The sequence below is a fragment of the Periophthalmus magnuspinnatus genome, chromosome 2 (genome assembly GCF_009829125.3).
Source record: "Periophthalmus magnuspinnatus isolate fPerMag1 chromosome 2, fPerMag1.2.pri, whole genome shotgun sequence".
NCBI classification, from domain to species: Eukaryota; Metazoa; Chordata; class Actinopteri; order Gobiiformes; family Gobiidae; genus Periophthalmus; species Periophthalmus magnuspinnatus.
Genome location: NC_047127.1, coordinates 7,548,257 through 7,568,894, shown reverse-complemented (window position 1 = coordinate 7,568,894; position 20,638 = coordinate 7,548,257).

Sequence of the window (20,638 nt, the reverse complement as noted above, 5' to 3'; positions counted from 1 at the left end):
AAGTCTGTATGTTTACACAAAACAAAAATAACGACTTACTTTATGTCCCTGATAAATACTTTTTAAAAATATTTCTACAAAAGTGGAAAGTTCATTTGTGATCTTTACTTCAACTTTAGATATATTAGTGTTCCTTGCTACGGATTTAAATGCTGAATGTTAGTCACTGACCACAGCAGAAGGACAAATATTGGATATCGGTATCTTTTTTTAAAAATCGATACCAGCCCATCCCTACTTTTCACATCTTCTGCATTTTAAAACAAACAAAAAGAAGTTATTTTGGGTTATTTTGGGTTACCTTTAACACATGACAAAAAGCAAGTTACATCAAATATTTGCCCAATGCTAATGAAATTTGTAATGTAATGGTGGAAGTACTCAATCGTGTTACTTAAGTAAAAGTGCAGATACAGAGGTAAAAAGTTATTCAAGTAAAAATAAATCTATCGCATGAAAAAAATCTACTTAAGTAAAAATATATAAAACCTGTTTTATATAAAAAGAAGTTTTTGCTTTACATTGATGAATGAAAAAAAAAACTTTGTCATTAACTAATATGTTTATGTTTGTACTCGATCATGAGCCAAATTAATTGAATGAAATGAAATACAAAAAAAAAAAAAAAAAACCCTCACCAAAAAAAAAAAAAAATTGAAAAAAGTGTTTGTATCTCCAAATTTTTACTCAAAACAAAACACTGAATTTATTCCTTTCATCACAATTTTCACACAACTTCTGCAATACAAATCAGACACTATGAATTTGAACAGGCTGTAGCTTCAGTTTTTTTCTGCTGAGACCCAAAACATATTCCCGTTAATTTCCTAATTTTGAAAAGTTCCAACAAGTTTTGCTAACTTTTCATTACCTTCTTATTCATGCACTTTTATGACATGCCTCCAACCAATCCCAAAACAAACCAGATATGAAGAATTCCCCGTTGCGTCTAATGGGATACGATTATTAATATTTCCTCGGAGAACGCCCTGTCAACTCTTTGCAGAAAACAATTTAAAATATACAAAAGCCTCGCTATTTAACATATTTTATTGCACAAACAAACGCGACTATTCCGACGTTGGACTTTTTGTTCTGTTGTTATTGTCCCTTATGTAACTCCGTACAATTACGTTTTGAAGGATGCTACAATCAAGAGCTAAACATATGTCCATACGGGGCGTGACGGAACTGATGGCGACAAGTCGGCGAAGGCCAAATTGAAATCTCTGCGTCAATTTCCGTGAACTTCCTCCAACACAATTTGACTTCTGACAAGGAAAGACGCAATTTCAAAAACAGAGCCGTGCCATCAGCTGCTAGCCCCACCATTTGCATAATTACGATACTTCCATTTCCGACGGCAATGTTATTTGACAAGCCTCTAACCAAAAGTGGCTAACGTCGATACGAATCAAAAAACGGGGTCGAAGAAGCGGCGGAGAGGGAAGGACAGACGTCAAGAAGGGAAAAAATGTAAATAAATAAATAAAAAATTCCTAGACGCAAGAGTTGACCCCAGGTTGGACCGCGGGATACTTTAGCCTGACAATATGACCGCAGACTGACGCTAATGCCATGTAGCTTTCTTGCTCCAATTGTTGATTCGATTTGCTAATTTGATTTAAGTGGCAGTCTCATCTCCATGCGGACACGGAGAGGAGGATACAAGCACAAAAAAAAAAAATAAATAATAATTGGTCCGGAGGTGGGATGATGGCTTGTCACGCAAACCTAGCTCAACCATGAATATTCGATGAGAGTTCACACTTAATTGTTTCTGATTTGTTTATTTTTTTTCCCTTCTTCCCATACAGTGCTCCGGCGTTGACACCCACCCACCCCTTCCCACCAGCACCCGACACCACCCGCGCGCCATCCCTCCCCCGCGCACATGCCACCAACCCCCATACTACCCCCCCCTCCCGCCCTCACCAACCGCCCCCTTCGCGAGACCGAGCCGCGGATGTCCGTCAAAAAACGCGTCGCTCGGAATGACGCAGGGATCACTCGGAAGTCGTCAACAAAAGCGCACCCCACCACCCACCGCGGATGTGAGGGAGAGCGTGATGAATTGCGGATGGAGGACAAAAGGGAGGTCGGGAGGAGTGGGGGGATTATTTGCGTGTCCCTCGTGAACGCTACCTGTTGCTAATGCTAATGTTATAAAAAAATCCGAGGAAGGTGTGTAGTGTGTAGTGCTGTTCTTAGCTTTGGAGTGGACGAGCTTACTTTGAGGAAGTTAGAAAAATCTCCGTGGAAATATTTTATTGTACGCAAAACAAAAGGGTGTAAAACATTTGAACAAGAGTACACTTTGTCATTTAAGTACAAGTACAATTAAGTACAATTCAAAACATAAACAGTAATAAGAATAGTAAGGAATAGTATTACTTTATATATATTTAAAAGTTGTTGAGATGTACGTATTTAGATTCTTGGATAAACTTTGCAGAGTTGAAAATTCTGCTGCAAAATAACTTGACTTTGTAATTTATATTAAGAACTTTTACCCACAAAAGAAAGTTAAATCCAGTTGATCTAATTATATAGTTTTTTTATTCATATTTTTGGTTCCTTGATAAGAAAAAAAAAGCTCTCAAAAGAAATAAATCCACAAATATTTACTCTGGCTCTGTTAGCATCAACTTTTTAGCCTATGTTCATGCTACTAGCAACTCTTGTAAACTAAAAGCACGATATTAGCAAACCATAGTCAACAAAACCAACTCATTAATATAACATTTGATTTTATGTAACATTTTAATGACTTTTCATCATTCAAAAGATATAATACTTCATTTTAAATTGTTTATCGGGGTTGCAGCAGTCCAAACTTTTCATAATTCTGATAAAAACTTACAAATTACAGTTGACATGTTAGTATTTTGCTTGCTCACACTCCACTTCACGTCTCCAACCCCACACAGCAGACCCACCATGTTTGCGTGCCTACCTTCATCACAGTCAAAGTTTCCATGGCAGAAATCCTCCAATGAAAATACCATATGTCCAGGATTGGCCCATCGACGCAAAAACCCAGAAAAACTAGAATACGCGCTTACCGTAGCACATACTTCAACCTTTAAGTATAGTCCCTGAACATTGGCGCGTATCCATATATCGTTTTTAAACTTTTTCTTTTCTTCGGGCGACCTCCTCTCTACCGTTCATTGCGCGGTTGTTCTGGGTTGGACTTGTAAAGAAACGGCTTTGATATTTTTTGCCTTTTATCCTCTCCCTTGACAGTTCCATGACTTGCAAATGGTGCCGTGATACTGAATGAGATTGACATTTTCAAATGTAAATACATATCTTTGTGTTTCAAGAACAGGGAATGGAAATGCTAGCCCGTCTAATTGTTGTATAATGACATGATATTTTCGCCAGATCTGCGGAGGCCACTGAATGCGTTGCTATGGAGATTATGATAAAATATTGTGATGTATTTATGTATTAATTCAAATGTGGACTTTTTTTTTTTTTTGGTTCTGCGCTCATTTGTTAATTTATACATTTGGGTCATGTTTTCATTTGTGAAGTTTAAATTTTTTGGAAGACTTTCAACTTTTTCGAAAATTTCAAAGTTGTTGATTTCCGACGAAACGCTCGGAGACATCGGTGGCAGGTCTCGAGGGAGTTGGGAGTTTATGGCGGTTCATATTCATACTTTGATAAATAAACATTTGTCAAGCCCGGTTACGTATCGACATTGTGGTTCAGTTGCCACGGCGATCCTAGGGCATCGAATATTTAATTACAGCATTAACTGAATAATGAAAAAGTCAATTTCCACTCGAAGACAATTGCAATTCTAATATCTCCACGTTGAATCTTTTTTTTTTTCTTTTCCTTTTTTTATCGTCCCGTCTCGTTGCCTTGCAGGGCTTAACAAAGTCCCCTACATCTCCGAAAGTCTCATATTAGCTTGTCGCGGCTAATTACGTCTTTAACCCTGCGCTGGTGAGCTTGTTTTACATTCAAATTTATACGGGAAGGAGGAGGAGGACGGGGGGGTGTTAGCGTGAAGAAGCGAGAGAGAAGAAGAACTAGAAGGTGGAGGGACGGTAGCGGAGGGAGTGGGGGCGCCCGGGTTGAGGGGGCGGTTGCATGACTTTGGAGATCAGGCTTGTTGTAATTGATTAGCTTCTTAGGGACAAAACGACAGCTAGCAGGAGTTAGCGCGGCGGAGGTGTCGTTGACCTCTTGACCTCTGGTGGGTTTGGAGACGCAGGTTCCAAGGGGAGCGCTGGTGGTACGGGTACTTGGCAAATACGGTCCACGTGACACACTTATTATGCTTGTTTATGTTTTGCATTGATTTTGATATTGTTATTTACGTGGTATTAGATAAGCGAGCAGAGCCAGATCATAAAACGTAAGCCTGAATCTATATGGATAAAAACTATAACTACAGGTGTGTTTATATAAAAGTTAGTACGTTTGATAAAAGTCTTCAGATCAGTATCTAAACGTAACAATAAATACACTAGAGTACTTTAAAGTCTGCACTAGCCTTCTACACTTATTAGGCTGCAGCACCTTCAAATGTATTCCGTATAGATCAAATTGTTTTAAATTCTCTTTTCTTGTTTCTCTGCTGTTACATTGTGAGGATTGGGGTTTATGAGTATTGAAGTATTGGTCAACTGTGGTTGTTTTAAATGTGCTTCATACAAATACTAATACAATTTGACTTTACTTCAATAAACTGCTGGATAGAGTTTAACAATACACTGCAGAAACTAACATCTAGGTAAGTTTAAGATCATTAAGAATATTTAGCTTTATTTAACTAGATCTGACTTGACAAGTACATTTTTTTAAATTTACAGCAAGACTTAGTTTTTTATGTTAAGTGCAAAGATTTGTTGAGTGGTTTATTTGTTTACATGGATCCACATTGTTGTTTTTCCCTCTCTTTAGTGTAACAAGATGTATTTTCCTAGTACAAAAATGCTTGTTCCATTGGTAGATAAAAATACGTGAAATTTTCTTAACTGAAGTAATTTTAACTTGGCAAGATTGTACTTTTTGCATTTTAACAAATACCTATACATTTAAAATTAAAATAAGGATATTTATTACACGTGCATTATAGATTATACAGTATAGTACAGTGACACATTTATAGTATTGTAGTGTTCTGGTGTAAGTAAACACACCAAATTTCTTCCGGTGGTTTATTTTCTGAACACAAGGGCTACCGTAGGCCGTAACTCACGCCAAAACAAGAGCAAAACAACAGCAGTCTCATCTTACTACAGTCTCCAAAACAGGACCAGTAACTGATGAGTAGTGTTCACGTCAACTTGTCGTTATAGCAACTAAGTGTCACACACAAAAACATTAACAACTTATAAACAGTGACACGAACAAAAAAAGGTGTCAACTCTAAACTGAACACAAAATATCAGATCATTACAATATGGTCAATATCTGCTTCAGAATGAAAATACGTCATATCAAGTTTGTTGCCTTTTAGTAGTTTCTCCAAAGTCTAAGGATGTGATCTTAGCCTATACAAAACAGAAAATAAATAATTTAACACACGCATTACATTAGAATAGTGTTAAATGTGAGAATAGGTTATTAGAGGTGATTATGTTTAATAAAAAGTGAGATTGTGACTGGTTGATTGTGAAGCTGCCACTTGTATATACGTGTCAATTTATTCACATATTCAACTGTATATTATAACAAGGAGTCAATCTGAAGTGGGGTGAGAGATAATACCATTAATTTTATATATTTTATTTATTTTAATGGTTTGTTAATGTTAATTTTTATTTATAAATTTTGTTTTCTAAAAAATAGTTTGCTTTTTAGTTCTTGGAATTGCGGACTGTGATAATACTATTCATTTTATATATTTTATTTATTTGAATGGTTTGTTTATTTGTTTGTTTATTTTTTTATCAAATTGTAATTTTCGTTGAAAATATTCTAATTTTTTTTTTTCTATTTTGTGTGTTTACTTTCTTTGCTACATTTTACTTTGTTTTGTTTCTAAGCTTGTGTGATAAAGTTATTTTGAATAGTATATATTTTATTTATTTGAATGGTTTGTTTATGTTATTTTCAATCAAATTGTATGTTTTCGTTAATATAATGTAATATGATATTGTTGTATTTTGTGTTTATTTCAACTGCTACATGCTACTTTGTTTTGCTTCTGTGCAGGTGCGATAAAGTTGTTTTGAATCCTGCTAAAACGTTACAACTCCAGCTGGGATCAAAGGGCTGCAAAACGACTGACAAACTTTTTTTTTTATTATTTTGTTTTTTAATTTACATTCTTCTTTTCACAATTGTTATTTATCAATTATTATGTTGCGCTTGTTGTTTCGTAATGTGATTAGCATTTTTATTGCACAGCCTCCCCTATCCCACATATTAACATGATGCCGCAGCAATAATTTTTCTGATCTCGTCGCCGCTCGGTGGAATAAATAATTATGCATATGTTGTCAATATTTACATTTCCACTGTTTAATTTAATTCTAATGGAAGTCCCTGGGCGATACACGCTGCAGCTAACGGGAGTGGAATGATTAAAGCTAGCTCTGTAATAATAATAACTCGACCACTTTGCGGCTAATGTAAGCTAACATTGCATCTTAGTGTTTACCACCAACTTTGATCACTTTTATTGTTAATTTAATTTTGTAATGTCTTTTTCAAACAGTCTATTGGATAAATATCTGACAAGGCAAGCTTATTATATAGCACAATTTGTAAATAAAGTTTAAAATGCTGTTTACAATTGCAATGATAATGAAAATGATAGGAAAAAAATAGGTTTAAAAAGAAAAATGTGCTTTTCGTAAACTGCAAACAACTGTATTTGATCAATATTGCAATTTCCATATTTATGATTTTAAATTTTTTGTAGTAAGGCTTTAGTGTATAATAACATTTTAAAAAGTAAATAAAAATAAATAAAAAAAATCAACATTTAATTTGCTTTCAAATCTTGGAAAATTTTGCAAAAAAAAAAAAGTTTTTCAGTTTTTTTTGTTTTTTTTTATGTTTTTATCATTCAAATGCTAAAAAATGGTAGGATAAAAAATAGTATGTTCTGGTATTATATAAATAAAAAAAATACATTTAACTGTTTTTTTTTTGGTTGTTTTTTCACAGAACTTGAACATTCCATTGTTAAAAGAAAAAAAAGACGCACACACAAAAAAATGCCCCCCATACATGTACATTTTTTGCCCGCTTGCGATGTGTGCCGTGCCAGGCCGGGTCAGAACAGCTTAGTTCCGAATGGGTGGGTGACCTGCTGGACTTGGCTGGCCCGCTGACCCATGTGATTCCATTAGCGTGAGGTGAGGGGTCGGCCTGTACGCGCTGAACATAGGGAAACCAATAACACGATTATGTAGCCGCGTGCTCCCAATGCGTAAACAAGGCTAATGCGCTAATGCTAATGTGCAGTACAGGAGTGAAGGCATTTCAGGCATACGCTCTGTGCTACTGCGGCTTTGTTTTGATTACGAGGTAGGAGTAGTCGGACTTGTCATGACAATTTTGACTTTTTAAAATAACAAAAGCAAGTATCATTACACAAACCATATTCATTTGTCCTGTATTTTTATTATTTTTTTCATTTTTTAAAAGTATTTTCGATATAAATCTACTGGCAGTTATGAAACTATAAACAGCATAGGTTATATATAATTCTGTGTCATGGTTGTCTTTGTGATGTGATGTTTTGCCTTTGATTTAAACTAAACTAGTACATTTTTATGACTTTATATTGCAGTCTAGGTTTTGCCTGATCAAACTTCAAATCACTCACTGTTATGTTTGTTAATCCCCTTTTCAATTTTATTCTTATTTTATTTTATTTTTAAATAAACTACGACTGTTAACATCTTGAGAATTTTAAATATTAGTTCAATAATTTACTTATTTATTTGGATCAGGAGGAAACCGTTGCCTCTTTCATCGTTTTTACTACTAGAACATCACACATTGTTTTTCATACACAGCTGCAAGTGCGAAAAAGTTCCGTACCGCAGCTTTAAATCGACACTATTATGCCATATAGCTTTCCACTTGTTCATTCACGCATTTGATAGTTCATAATCACATACAGTATATACCTGTCTGTATCTATAATGGGAAAACAAAGGCTGCTGTTCCAGGTGCTGTCACTAGATGGCGATCCAGGTTTAAACAGTGCACTAGACCAGGCTTGTGCTCTTGTGTGGAGAGTGAAACCCCCCCACCCCCTCTTTTTTTTTTTCTTTTTTCAAATTTCCACTCAGAGGAACATGAAGCAGGATTTAAACTAACTCACTTTTACTCACAAGGAGGGTTTTCTAGTGCCTCTTGTGAGCGGAGAGCACCAGCATGTGGCTCAAAGACGACATTTGGATGTATTTGGGCAAACGCAGCGCACAAATTGTCACCTTGAATTCAAATATGCAGTAACTTATATAATAGACTGTAGATTAAATTTTAAAAACGTTTAATTACATAATTTCATTGACTCATTATAGTCCTGGTTTAGACTTGTTAAGTCCTGGTGTAGTTCTGGTTTGGTCCTGCTTTAGTCAGTTTGTATGTGTATGTATTGTATAAGCGTCTCTTGAGGTCACAATAAGTCCACGGTGTGCTGTCTAAATATAATTATAAAGCATTTTGTCTGGGATTCAGGAAGTGCGCGTTAGCATGCTAGTTGTTGTTTATTTTACTGTTGCAGCAAAACTCCGCTCTGGTCTCAGAGTTGTGAAAAGTGCTTAAAAATAGTTAGGAGGTTGAGAATGCAGAAGGTAAGTGAGGGATAACTTTGGACCACTGCAAACGGTTTAGTCCTGGTTTGGTCCTGGCTTAGACCTGGTTTAGACATGGTTTGTCCTGGTTTACTCCTTGTTTAGTCCTGATTTCATCCTGGTTTTGACCTGGTTTAGTCCCGGTTTAGTCCTCGCTTGGTCCTGGTTTAGACCTGGTTTAGTCCTGATTTCATCCTGGTTTAGACGTGGTTTAGTCCTGGTTTTATACTGCTTCAGTCCTAATTTAGTCCTGATTTCGTCCTGATTTAGACCTGATTTCCAAGTCCTGATTTGGTCCTGATTTGGTCCTGGTTTAGACCTGGTTTAGTCCTGGTTTAGTCCCGGTTTAGTCCTGATTTTGTCCTGATTTCATCCTGGTTTAGACCTGGTTTCCAAGTTCTCACTTGGTCCTGGTTTAGACCTGGTTTAGTCCTGGTTTAGTCCTGGTTTAGACCTGGTTTAGACCTGGTTTAGACCTGGTTTAGACCTGGTTTAGTCCCGATTTAGTCCTGGTTTAGTCCTGATTTCGTCCTGATTTCATCCTGGTTTAGACCTGGTTTCCAAGTTCTCGCTTGGTCCTGGTTTAGACCTGGTTTCGTCTTGGTTTAGTCCTGTTTTCCCTCCTCTGTGTTATATTGATATATAGTTATAATGAATTCTATACAAAAGTTTGGATATTGCAATAGATGTGACTATATTAATATTCATATAATAAAAACAAACAGTGCTGTGTTCTAAACCAGTGACGATAGTGGTGCGTTTAATGGTCCATAAAAAAACAGACTTTTGAAATTTGATGCAGAGATGAGAGACGGGAATTTTGAAAGATGTTTTTTTTGGGGGGGATGCTCAAAAAATATGTGCATTTAAAATAGTTAAAAACAAACTTTGTGGAAGCTTGCTTTAGCGATTTGAGGTAATATTTGAGTACTTTTATGGCATAATGTGAATGAATACAAGTAATTATTTTGGATTGACTGTTCCCATCACATATATTTGAAGTTATTTGGAGTACTGCATGCAACCCAAAGCTGGGACATTAATAACAGATTTTTTTTTAACATAACTAATAACTATTAAAAACAATGTACACTCTATAGTCACAAATCCTAGTTAGATTTAATAGCCTAATTAATTATCTAATTCAGTTAACAGCTAACCGATCCAGTAATAAGACGGTGAACAGCTCAAAATATGTCTGCTGTGTATTATCTGCATCTAATTAGCAAGCATTTTATTGTCCAATAACCAGGAAGTGTCCGTTAGCATGCTAGTTGTTAGGTTTACCGTCATGGCAAAATTCTGTGCTTTTCTTTGCATGACAATTGTGAAAAGTGCTAGTTCTGTTTTTAACGTTTTTCAAGGTCCCATATCATGCAAAATTGACTTGTGAGTTTTAAGCTACGTTTACAGTGTCGTTTCCTCGTCAAAAACATACCTGGACATACACAACAACAAGCATCTTTGAGGTTGGACCATTCTCCAGATCTTGAAACAGGGTAAAAACAGATATTATTACTACCTAGCTGGACTTAACACAGTGCTAGGGTTGAGTTTTATGCGAAATCCATAGAAAATCCACCTTATCCACTTTGGCAATTGGACCTGAAACCTTCTCTTCATGATACAATGTTTTAGCCATCAAAACAACAAAACTAGATTGACCAAACATTTAACTTCTATGGGGTATTAACCGCTAGTACGTAACATACTTAGATCACCATGTTTCCTTTTATTGTTTTGAAAACGCTATACTCGCCGAAAACAACGTATTAACATGTTTCTGTTTCATTTTTGATGCCCTTCCTTTGTGCTCTCTTTGCTTAGTCACTCCCCCTTCAGAGCACAATCACAACACAATCAGCGTGCATCCATTTAATTCAACTACTGCACATCGACTCAGGTTTGTGAAGTTGTAGTGTATTGTTTTATGTCATGTTTTTGTATATTTATGGAGCATTATCGCGTGGGAGCGTGGGTGACGTTGGTGACGTAGGCTTGTGGGCGGAGCATTGTACAGAATATAACAGCTAACCGTAAAGAGGGTTCAAATAGGGCCCGGGAGAGATCGCTAGATTACGTAAACATGCATGGACGACATCGAAAACCTCTTCAGACATGTTTTTGACGAGGGAACAACGGTATAACACGGTAGAAAGTTCCACAAAGTAAATAACGCGTAATACCTCCTCTTTGAGTAGACATATATTCAGAAAAATAAAAAAATACTCTCAAATGGACATGGCGCAAACAAAAAACGCAAACATTTCCAAACAGTCACTGATCGTGCTTTTTAATAAAACGAAATTCAGTTCTGTCCAAGGCCTTTCAAATCGTTCTATTTTTGCCTAAAACTCTTTGGCGCATTACGAATATCGCCCCTGCGTGTGATATGTATTTTGTGAGTAAAAACATTGTCATCTTGTGCATTAGTGGATTATAGATACCACCGCTGCCTCCATTTTGGGCGGCTTCGGGTAATTTCTGGTAATGCGCGGGTCACGGTCATTTTCATAATAACCACAGTTAGACTAATGTTCACCGTGTCTCCCCATTCGTCCAGTCTCAACGCATTTTAACACGGCCGCTTTCTGTAATATAGAGCTGATATAAAAGCAAAATGTTAATCCAACTGAACCGATGAACGCAAATTCCAGACGCCATCGGACTAAACTATGGGAAGGTCAAAGGTCATATATTACGCAAATTTGACTCTTGTGAGCGTTAAGCCATGTTAGGATGATGATACCGCCTCGAAAACAGACCTGGAGTTGTGTTTTGTTTCATCCACACATGTTTTAGTAATTTTGGTCGATATCGCCAAAGCTCAAAATGCTCTGTTGCACCTTGTGATGTCATGAAGTGGTATTTTTCAAGTTATCGGCTACTTTTTACGTTTAGTTCAGTAGAGATTGGAAATTCCATGGGTGAAATGATCCAAATGATTCTAGTGAAGGTGTATGGAGTTTAAAAAAACACAGAGGAGCACTTCCTGTTCCTGTTTTACCAGATGACATCACAAATTAGAACAGAGTGAAATTAGTGTAACACGGGCCCTTTAAAGGTCATATATTATTCACAACAGATTTAATTGTAATGTTGCTTTTTTAATAAATAAAAAAATACCTGGAGTTGTGTTTTGTTACATTCATGTTTAGAAGATCCTGCATATTGAGAATGTGTCCCTCTAAAAGCTTAAAATGTTTGGTCCCACTGCATGATGTCATCAGGTGGTAGTCCAGAAAGTCTCCTCTGTGGTTTGACTGATCCTAAGGTTGGCGGTTCGAATCCCGCTCTCAACATAAACATCATTGGTAGAGCGATCAGATCTATTGGCCCACAGGTTGGCGGTGCGATTCCAACTCCCACCGATGAATGCTGTTGGCGTGTCCTTGGGCAAGACACTTAACCCACCTTGCCCCCAGTGTCTGTGTACACTGGTGTATAAGTTTGTGTGTGAATGGGTGAGTGGTTCCATGATGTAAAGCGCTTTGAGGTCCTTGAAGGCGGAACTATAATGGTAATCGGAGAAAGTGGGAATTTTCTGAGCGGTGGCGTCTTGAAGGAAGGAGAATAGGATTACGGAAATGTGCTTGAATCGCTCTAAATACAACTTTGAGAGGATAAATCAGAAGAGAAACAATTAAAACATGGTTGCAACCTCTAAAAAGTTGATTTTGCACAGTTTGACTCCCCTCAGTCCCTTGTTTTGAATACACATAAATGGCACACATAAAAGTGCACTATGTAACTTTTCTGGCAGAATGTTTCACTGTATAGTATTAAACTTATCTCATTTTAGAAAACCATTGCACACCGCCAGGCCAAAACAGCTCAGATCAGTGGAGAGGCGAGCCCACTCACAGTAAAAATGCATGTTCAAGATTTTTTTGTTTATTTTTGGGCAAATTTTAAGATACATGGAGACAAGCAGGTGACAAGCTTTTCAACATAAAAGTTATACAAAGCCGAACTGTTCTGCAAAATCGACTTTTCAGAGCTTTTAACCATGTTATAGTAGTTTCCCCTCAACATTTACTCACCCGAAGTTGTTTTTAGAGCGATTCGTGCATGTTTTGAGCAATCTTTAATCGTTTATTTTCAAGACGCCATACTGCAAATCAATCCCCGTTTTCACCAACACTGACCCCCACTGTGACGTACTTACTTCGTTCTCCAATTTTATATTCTTCATCGGCGATAGACGTAGGATTCGGCAGCGTTGCGCAGTCATTTTGGTGCAAATGACCAAAAAAACAAACAGGTAAACGGCGCTTTGTTGTGACGATATTTACGCCAACATCAACACCGCCATTTTCTAACACAGAGGTCAGCGAACTTGTTTCATTTGTGAAATCATTTTAGGCAATTATTGCGATTTAAAATGTGCCAATTAAAACATGTCATATAGATTATAACTACAGAGCAGACACAAGCGCAATAGGTCTACTTTAAAGTTTAAAAACAGACAACTTTGTAAACAGATTGTTGAATTAAACTATTTATGAATGTAGCTATAGAACCCCAAATCCTGAACACGAGGAACATGAACTAAAACTGAAAAACGCCTAATCTCTGGTAATGCGCGGTCCATTTCCATAATAACACAGTTACACTAATGTTCCCATGTGTTTCCCCCGTTTTCCCGATCCCAATGCATTTCAACACGGCTCCGTTTCCGCTATATACCCTGACACGCAAACGCAATGTTAATCAAACAAATCCAACCGACGCAAACAATCCCACTATTCACGCCGAATGACAGTAACACAACACCACTCGTCTTTTTTTTCTCCATCCTTTCTTTATTCAAGCGACGTCTCTTCTCTTTCTGTTGGAAATATCAACTTCAGATGTTGCCGCGGCGATGGGAGACAGGCGTTTTGTCTGGCTTTGTTGGTTTTTCGGCGTCTTGATATGCAGCGCCAGCCTTTTCAAATCATTTGTTCTGACTCTATTTCTCTCTTCCGTGTAGCGTCGGGCAGATTAGCTTTCAAGCAAACAAGCGCGCGGTTATTACGGCGAAGGGGGGATGACAAGTTGTGTAGGTAAGGAAAGAGACGGCGATGAAAAGAAAAGTTGATGTAAAGGAGGGAGATTGAAAGAGGAGGGAGATGTATAGTGATTGTAGATGCGTTGAGTACAGGTTATGCAAATGTAAAAACGAGCTTTGATTCGTATACATCAGCCATATTGTTTTCTTTGGTGGTAACAGTCACTCTTAGATATTTGTGGTTTGCAGATTCCTGTTATACGACATTTTGAGGACTTTTCCCCTGTCGAAAGATATGATATTTGGTTTGAAACTGGTAATCGCTATGACATAACAGTCTTTTTTTTTGTTTTTATCCATTCGAAGCCCGAGGATAGAGGCGTCTTCTGAAAGAGGAGGTTGAGAAGAAACTTGAAAACACATTTGCACTGTCCTGGCGTCCCGTGTATTTGGAGTTTTGGTTGTCAAGACGATTATCCAGTTAGAAAGCAGGATGAGCCTCACGTGAAATCCATTTGGTTTAAACCTGAAAGGACTCCCTCTGATCTCAATGGTCACTGCTTAAACTCCAGCTCCTGCAGCCAATCATGACTCAGTGCTAGTGCGGCCTCTGCAGCTCAGTGAGTGAATTCTGGAGGTTCTGAGTTTTCACATGAGGCCTGTCCATAAACTGAGAATGAGAAAAACTTGTTTGTGTCTCTATCTGCAGGTTGAGACTCTGGCAACACAAATTTAGTTGGGATGACCTTTTTAAAACTGTAGGCGCAATGTTGGAAGGTGACAAAGTAGTAAAGTATGGTACTTAAGTAGAATTTTTAGATATTTGATTTTACTTTTACTTCTCTACATTTGAGAGCAGTCTCTGTACTTGCTGCTTCACTACATTTTTGAACTGAATTGAAAGGTAAAATGTACTTTTTATATGATTTGAGGAGTTATTTTGACCATTTTTGTGGTAACATCCTGGTTAAAGTTTTCAAGTTTGGTTTTGAGCAAACAAAAATAAATACACAAAATCCATAAGAAAAAATAAGATTTGTATTGTTACTGCTGACCAAAATATGTATAATTTAAATCTATGTCATTATATATACACTTGAACAAATTAACCACACTTTATCAAAATAACTGTGATATACTTTTTACTCTAAAAGAACATTTTTAAATGGGTACTTTAATACTTTTACTTAAGTGGATTTTTTTCGAATGTGTTAAAACAGTTTGTATAGTCACTGTCCCTATTTGTTTTAAAAATGGACCATGGGTCCGAAATAAAGATGAACTGAAATGTTAGCAGTTAGTTATGTAGTGATATTGACTTAAAATGATACTGTATTTTCTGGACTAATAAGTTTCTTTCATACTTTTGGCTGGGGGTGTGCGACTTATGCTCAGATGCGATTTATATGTAAAATATATGTTTTTCTCTTCATTATTATGCATTTTTTTGGCTTATACGTTTTATATTCCAGTGCGACTTATAATCCGGAAAATACAGTACATATTTTGGTCAACAGTAACACTACGAATCAATTTCTTATTTTTTCTTATGAATTTTGTGTATTTATGTTTGTTTACTCAATGCTGAAGCTAGAACTCGAAAACTTTAATCGGGATGTTTCCACAAACATGATAAAAATACACCTCAAATCAAATGAAAAGTACTTTTTACTTTCCAGTCCTGTTAAAAAATGTAGTGGAGTGGAAAGTACAGATACTGCTCTTGAAGTAAAAAGCATCCACTGTAAAACATACTTAAGTAAAGCACAGACACCTAAAAATTCTACTTAAGTACAGGACATGGGGCAATATTGAAATTTAGTGTCACGATTATCAAGACGAATTCATTGCAATTAACAATTATATCATGATAATTATTAAAGTTGCTGTCATTTTAATTCCAATGTTATGAACAGGTTCCATATTTAAACAGCTGTTATAGTACTGTACTTTGTTATACGTGAAAACAACACTGATCTAGTACCTTTATTACCACGATTACATATGAAATGTCTCACAAACTTCCCCCATCCCTGTTAAGTGCAGTACTTTACTACTTGTACTTAACTACCTTCCACGTAACAGTAAACTACGTACCACATTACCCTCTCGTTAACAATTAGTATGTGCTCCCTAGTCTAAAATCATAATAATTCCCCACATTATAGTTTTAAAATTGGATTGTGTTCCCGTCCCGCAGCCCGTCTCTGTAGAGTAGCAGTTTGCTTCTCACTTTCTCTGATGAATACGCCGTTTGTTAAATGCAGTTTTTCACCTATGGCTACGTCTCCTGTTTCCCAATGCAAACCTGCTAATTGTCTTTATCTATACGTCTTGTGGGAAAGCTGCTCCATCATCTGTTGCTTTCACGCGCCATTGTTAATCTGACAACATATGGAGACGAGGAGGGGGTGGGGGTCCTACACATAGTGATACCACACAACAGAGATGTTTAAATTAAAGGCCTGATAATGTCATTTTATTCATTAAAAACGTACCAGGAAGTTGACTTTTGTTTCATTTGCACCTTAAAAACAAACCCGTCTTGCATATTTTCAATTGCAAATGTTTGTATAACTCAAAAGTACCTTGCGCAGCTTTACTCCACAGATCTGACCTGTAATTTAACCTGGAAGTGTCACTTACTCGTCTCCACGGAGATGAATATTTTAAAGTCATACTCTGGAACGTTCCAATTAACGCAACAGAGACAACAAGTGCATACCCTACCAAAAAACGTTACATAATGCCCTTTTAAGTGTCCCTCTTGAGAGCTTGAAACGCTGTATCCCACTGTATGATGTCATCAGGTGGCAATCCACACGTGTCTCCTCTGTTTTTTAACGTCAGTACATTTTCATCTAGTTTTAGTTTAAATTTTCGTTATATATCGTTGTTATATAATGGCTACGATGTTGAAAAGTTGTTTTTTTCTGTGTATTTGAGCAAAATGTGTCATGCCTCAGTACAGACATATTGTATAAACAGCTGTTGAGGTCAAAAGTCCGCTGTGTACTCTCTGCATCTAATTAAAAAGTGTTTTATGATCTGATAATAAGAAAGTGCACAGTTAGCATGCTAATTGTTGTCAGGCAAAACATTTCTTGTAAACTCATCCTGGTGAATAATTATGCTCAGAATGCATAAGGTAAGTGAGGAATAACTTTGGACCACTGCAAATTGTTTAGCCTTGGTTTGGTCCTGGTTCGGTCCTGGTTCAGTCCTGGTTCGGTCCTAGTTTAGTCCTGGTTTAATCCTGGTTTAGTCCTGGTTTGGTCCTGGTTTGGTCCTGGTTTAATCCTGGTTTGGTCCTGGTTCGTTCCTGGTTCGTTCCTGGCAAACCATTTAAAATGAACTAGTTTTTCGCGTTTTTAAGACACTCGTACATTCAAGGGGTAGATATGTCGGTGACAGATACATCAGGCCGATATTTGCACTTTTCAGCGTATCGTCTATCGGCCTTAAATCTGTCCAGGCCAATATTTTGTTTGGGCCAACCAGATGCGTAAAGAATCCACATAAAGCTTTATTTGAACACTCTAATGGTCAGTTTGTAATTATATCATTTGGGGAAAATAATCGGTATCAACCATGAAAAAGCTCCATATCGGTCGATGTCTAGTGCATTACCTCCACACAAAGGCTTGCGTGTCCAGTGGCCATTTTGCTTCCCTCCATCTGATAGCATTTGGTGCGCTGCTCCTCTGACCCGTGAATTTCAATGGCCAGTGGGATGGAGGAGAGGATTCGCGGCGCGGACGTTAGCTGGCTGAGTGAGCAACAGGAAAAGTCTTAAAGGGATCACTTAAAGGTAAAGTACAGCTTGTGTTTGATTTTTACAATGAAAAATGTAATGTGTTTCTGCGGGCTATATGACCGCTATCTACCGCCAATGCTTAAAAACGCACTGGGAAATAAAGAAACATGTAAAATTAATTCTAAAATTTTGGGCCTTGGGCAAATGTGAAAGAAAGAATGCTGTGTTCTGTGTGATGTAGAGTAGAACAGTTCGGACATGTTTGGCACAGTGGTTGCGTTTCCATCACCTTGTTTTAATGTGAATTTTGAAGATTTGCTTAAGTAACAGGAGGTGGAAATGCCATAGTAGACGTATTCTCCCAAATCTTTTTTTTTGTTTAGCTTTTAACCATGTTATAGTTGTTTCCCCTCATCATTTACTCACCCAAAGTTATATTTAGAGTGATTTGAGCTTATTTTCAAGACGCCATATTGCTAATCGCCGGCTCTTTGTTGTGATGACGTTTACGGCGATGTCAGCTCCCATTGGCCACTGCAGTTTTCTAACACGGAACTTAGCGGATTTGTTTCTTTTTATTAAGTCGTTTTAGATGAATATTGTGATTTAAAAAGTGGAAATTATAACATAATGATCCTCAGAGGGGTCATAGATCGTAACCATAGCAGACACAAGCACAATATGTCTCAGCTTCAGATGGATTTTGATTTACATTTTGGAAGGTGGAAATGCGTTTAGCCACATGAACTCACATAGAGAATATAAAACCCATGTGACCGTCAGACTACATACCTGCACTGGACCGGAGTGGACACAGGGGATGGACAGAATAATCCCATCGTGCCAAAATCCTCCAGAGAAGAAGAAACTAAACAGCGGTCACTTTTAAATATAACAGTGATGTCTTTTATATAAGGATACTGAAATCCAGTGGTGGAAGAAGTATTCCATTCTGTTAAGTGAAAATACAGATACCAGAGCAAAGAAATGCTAATGTAAAAGTAGAAGTATCATATGGAAATATCTATGTACGTATGAAAGTATTAAAGTACTTGTTTAAAAATGTACTTAAAGGGTAAAATGTAAGTATTTTGCACAGACTTTGAGATCTAATAAAACTGATAATTTTTTTATTTTTGTATATTTTTCTTTGCTCTAAGTCACATGTGTCAAACTGAAGGCCCGCGGGCCAAATGTGGCCCACCACATCATTTTACGCGGCCCTTGACAGGGTAAATTGAAAGGTATGATGGTCTTAAAATGTACACAGTTACACAGCCATATTTTTACATCTTTGCAAATGCATATGCAATATTTGTAACTTGAATAAGTAATAAATACAGAAGCAGTTAATTAACAAGTTTAAAAAGTAGTTAGATTTATTTTACTTCTGGCCCTTTAATGGCAGCCATTTTGCTAATGTGGCCCTGCTCTAAGTGTTAAATATAAACCCCTCATACTTTTCAGCAGATCTCAAACAATAATAAAAAAAATACTTTTACTTTTCAGTCCAGTTTTAAAATGTAGTGCAGTAGAAAGTACAGATACCTGCTGTCAAATGTAGTGAAGTAAAACTAAAAGTACCCACTGTAAAACTGACTTAAGTACAGTACTACCTACCTAAAAATTTAAAAAGTAACAGCTGTATAATCTACTTAAGTAAAATCTACTACTTTTACTTTGTTACGTTCCACCACTGTTGAAATCTCATCAACTTCAGCCTGCAGTGTATAAATAGACTAACCCCCAAAAATTAACTGAAGTACTTTGACTGTAAAGCACATAAGCCATGCCCCCCCTCCACCTCCCATACCCCCCCGTACACCACCCCCTCCCAGTGCGGTGTCTCTGCTGCCGCGACCCCACTCTCCTCATTTACCCCGTCTAATTAGAAGCCAGTGGAGTCCATTGTTCTGCTAATAAAGCCTCCGTACAAGAGCGTGCATGAGCTGACACCACAGAAATCACACCCACAACCCCTCCTTCTCACACTTTTTTTTTTGTTCTTTTGCTATAGGAGGCTATCAGATAATCCTCGCGATCACTCTACACATTCCGTCACTGCTAAATCTGCCGCGGAAGACCCGGTTAGCATTATCTTAGTGCCGCGCGGCCTCGGGGTTAAAGTGCATATGGCAGTTTTTCATGTTTGTCTAATTCTGACTTGGTTTGGTGGGGTAGTACCTGTAGTTAACTGATGTAAAACACTGATAAATATTAAGTGGCAGTTTGTGGGATGAAAGTTGAGAAGAAAAGTACAAAAATACAGGAAGTAGTGATGAGTAAAACAGAATCTCTCTACACAGTGGTGGATGAAGTATTCAATTTTCTTACCGTATTTTCTGAACTACAAGTCACACTTTTTTTTTTTTTTTTCATAGTTTGGCCGGGGGTGTGACTTATACTCAGATGTGACTTATATGTGGAATATTAGTCGCGTCTGAGTATATAATTTCACCACTGACAACCTGCGTTTTTCTCTTCATTATTATGCATTTCTTGACTTATAGTCTGGAAACTACAGTACGTAGGTAAAAGTAACAAAACAGATACAGAGGTAAAAAGTTACTCAAGTATCACAAGAAAACATCTACTTAAGTTAAAGTATTAAAGTACCTCTTTAAAAATGTACTTTAAGAGTAAAACGTAGTAGTATCAAAGGTTAAATGTTGTGATATTTTGGTCAGCAGTAACAATACAAAATCAATTTCTTATTTTTTTGTATGAATTTTGTGTATTTATTTTTGTTTGCTCGAAGCTGAAGCCTGAACTCGAAAACTATAGTCAGGATGTTACAAGTCAGGATGTTTCAGTCCAGTTAAAAAAATGTAGTGGAGTAGAAAGTACAGATACTGCTCTCAAATGTAGTGAAGTAAAAGTAAAAAGTACACACTGTAAAGCTGACTTAAGCACAGTACAGATAGGTTTACTTTACTAATCGTACAACAACATCTTAATTTAACAAAATAAGGGTGTTGTCAATTTCTGGGGAGGTTTAATCGTAGCTTTTGTGAAATTTGGCCGTTGTTGACATTATGGTTGCTTGGTAACAGTTATGGAAATACCTCTACGTATGTCACATCTACTGTCCGTGTCCAGGGA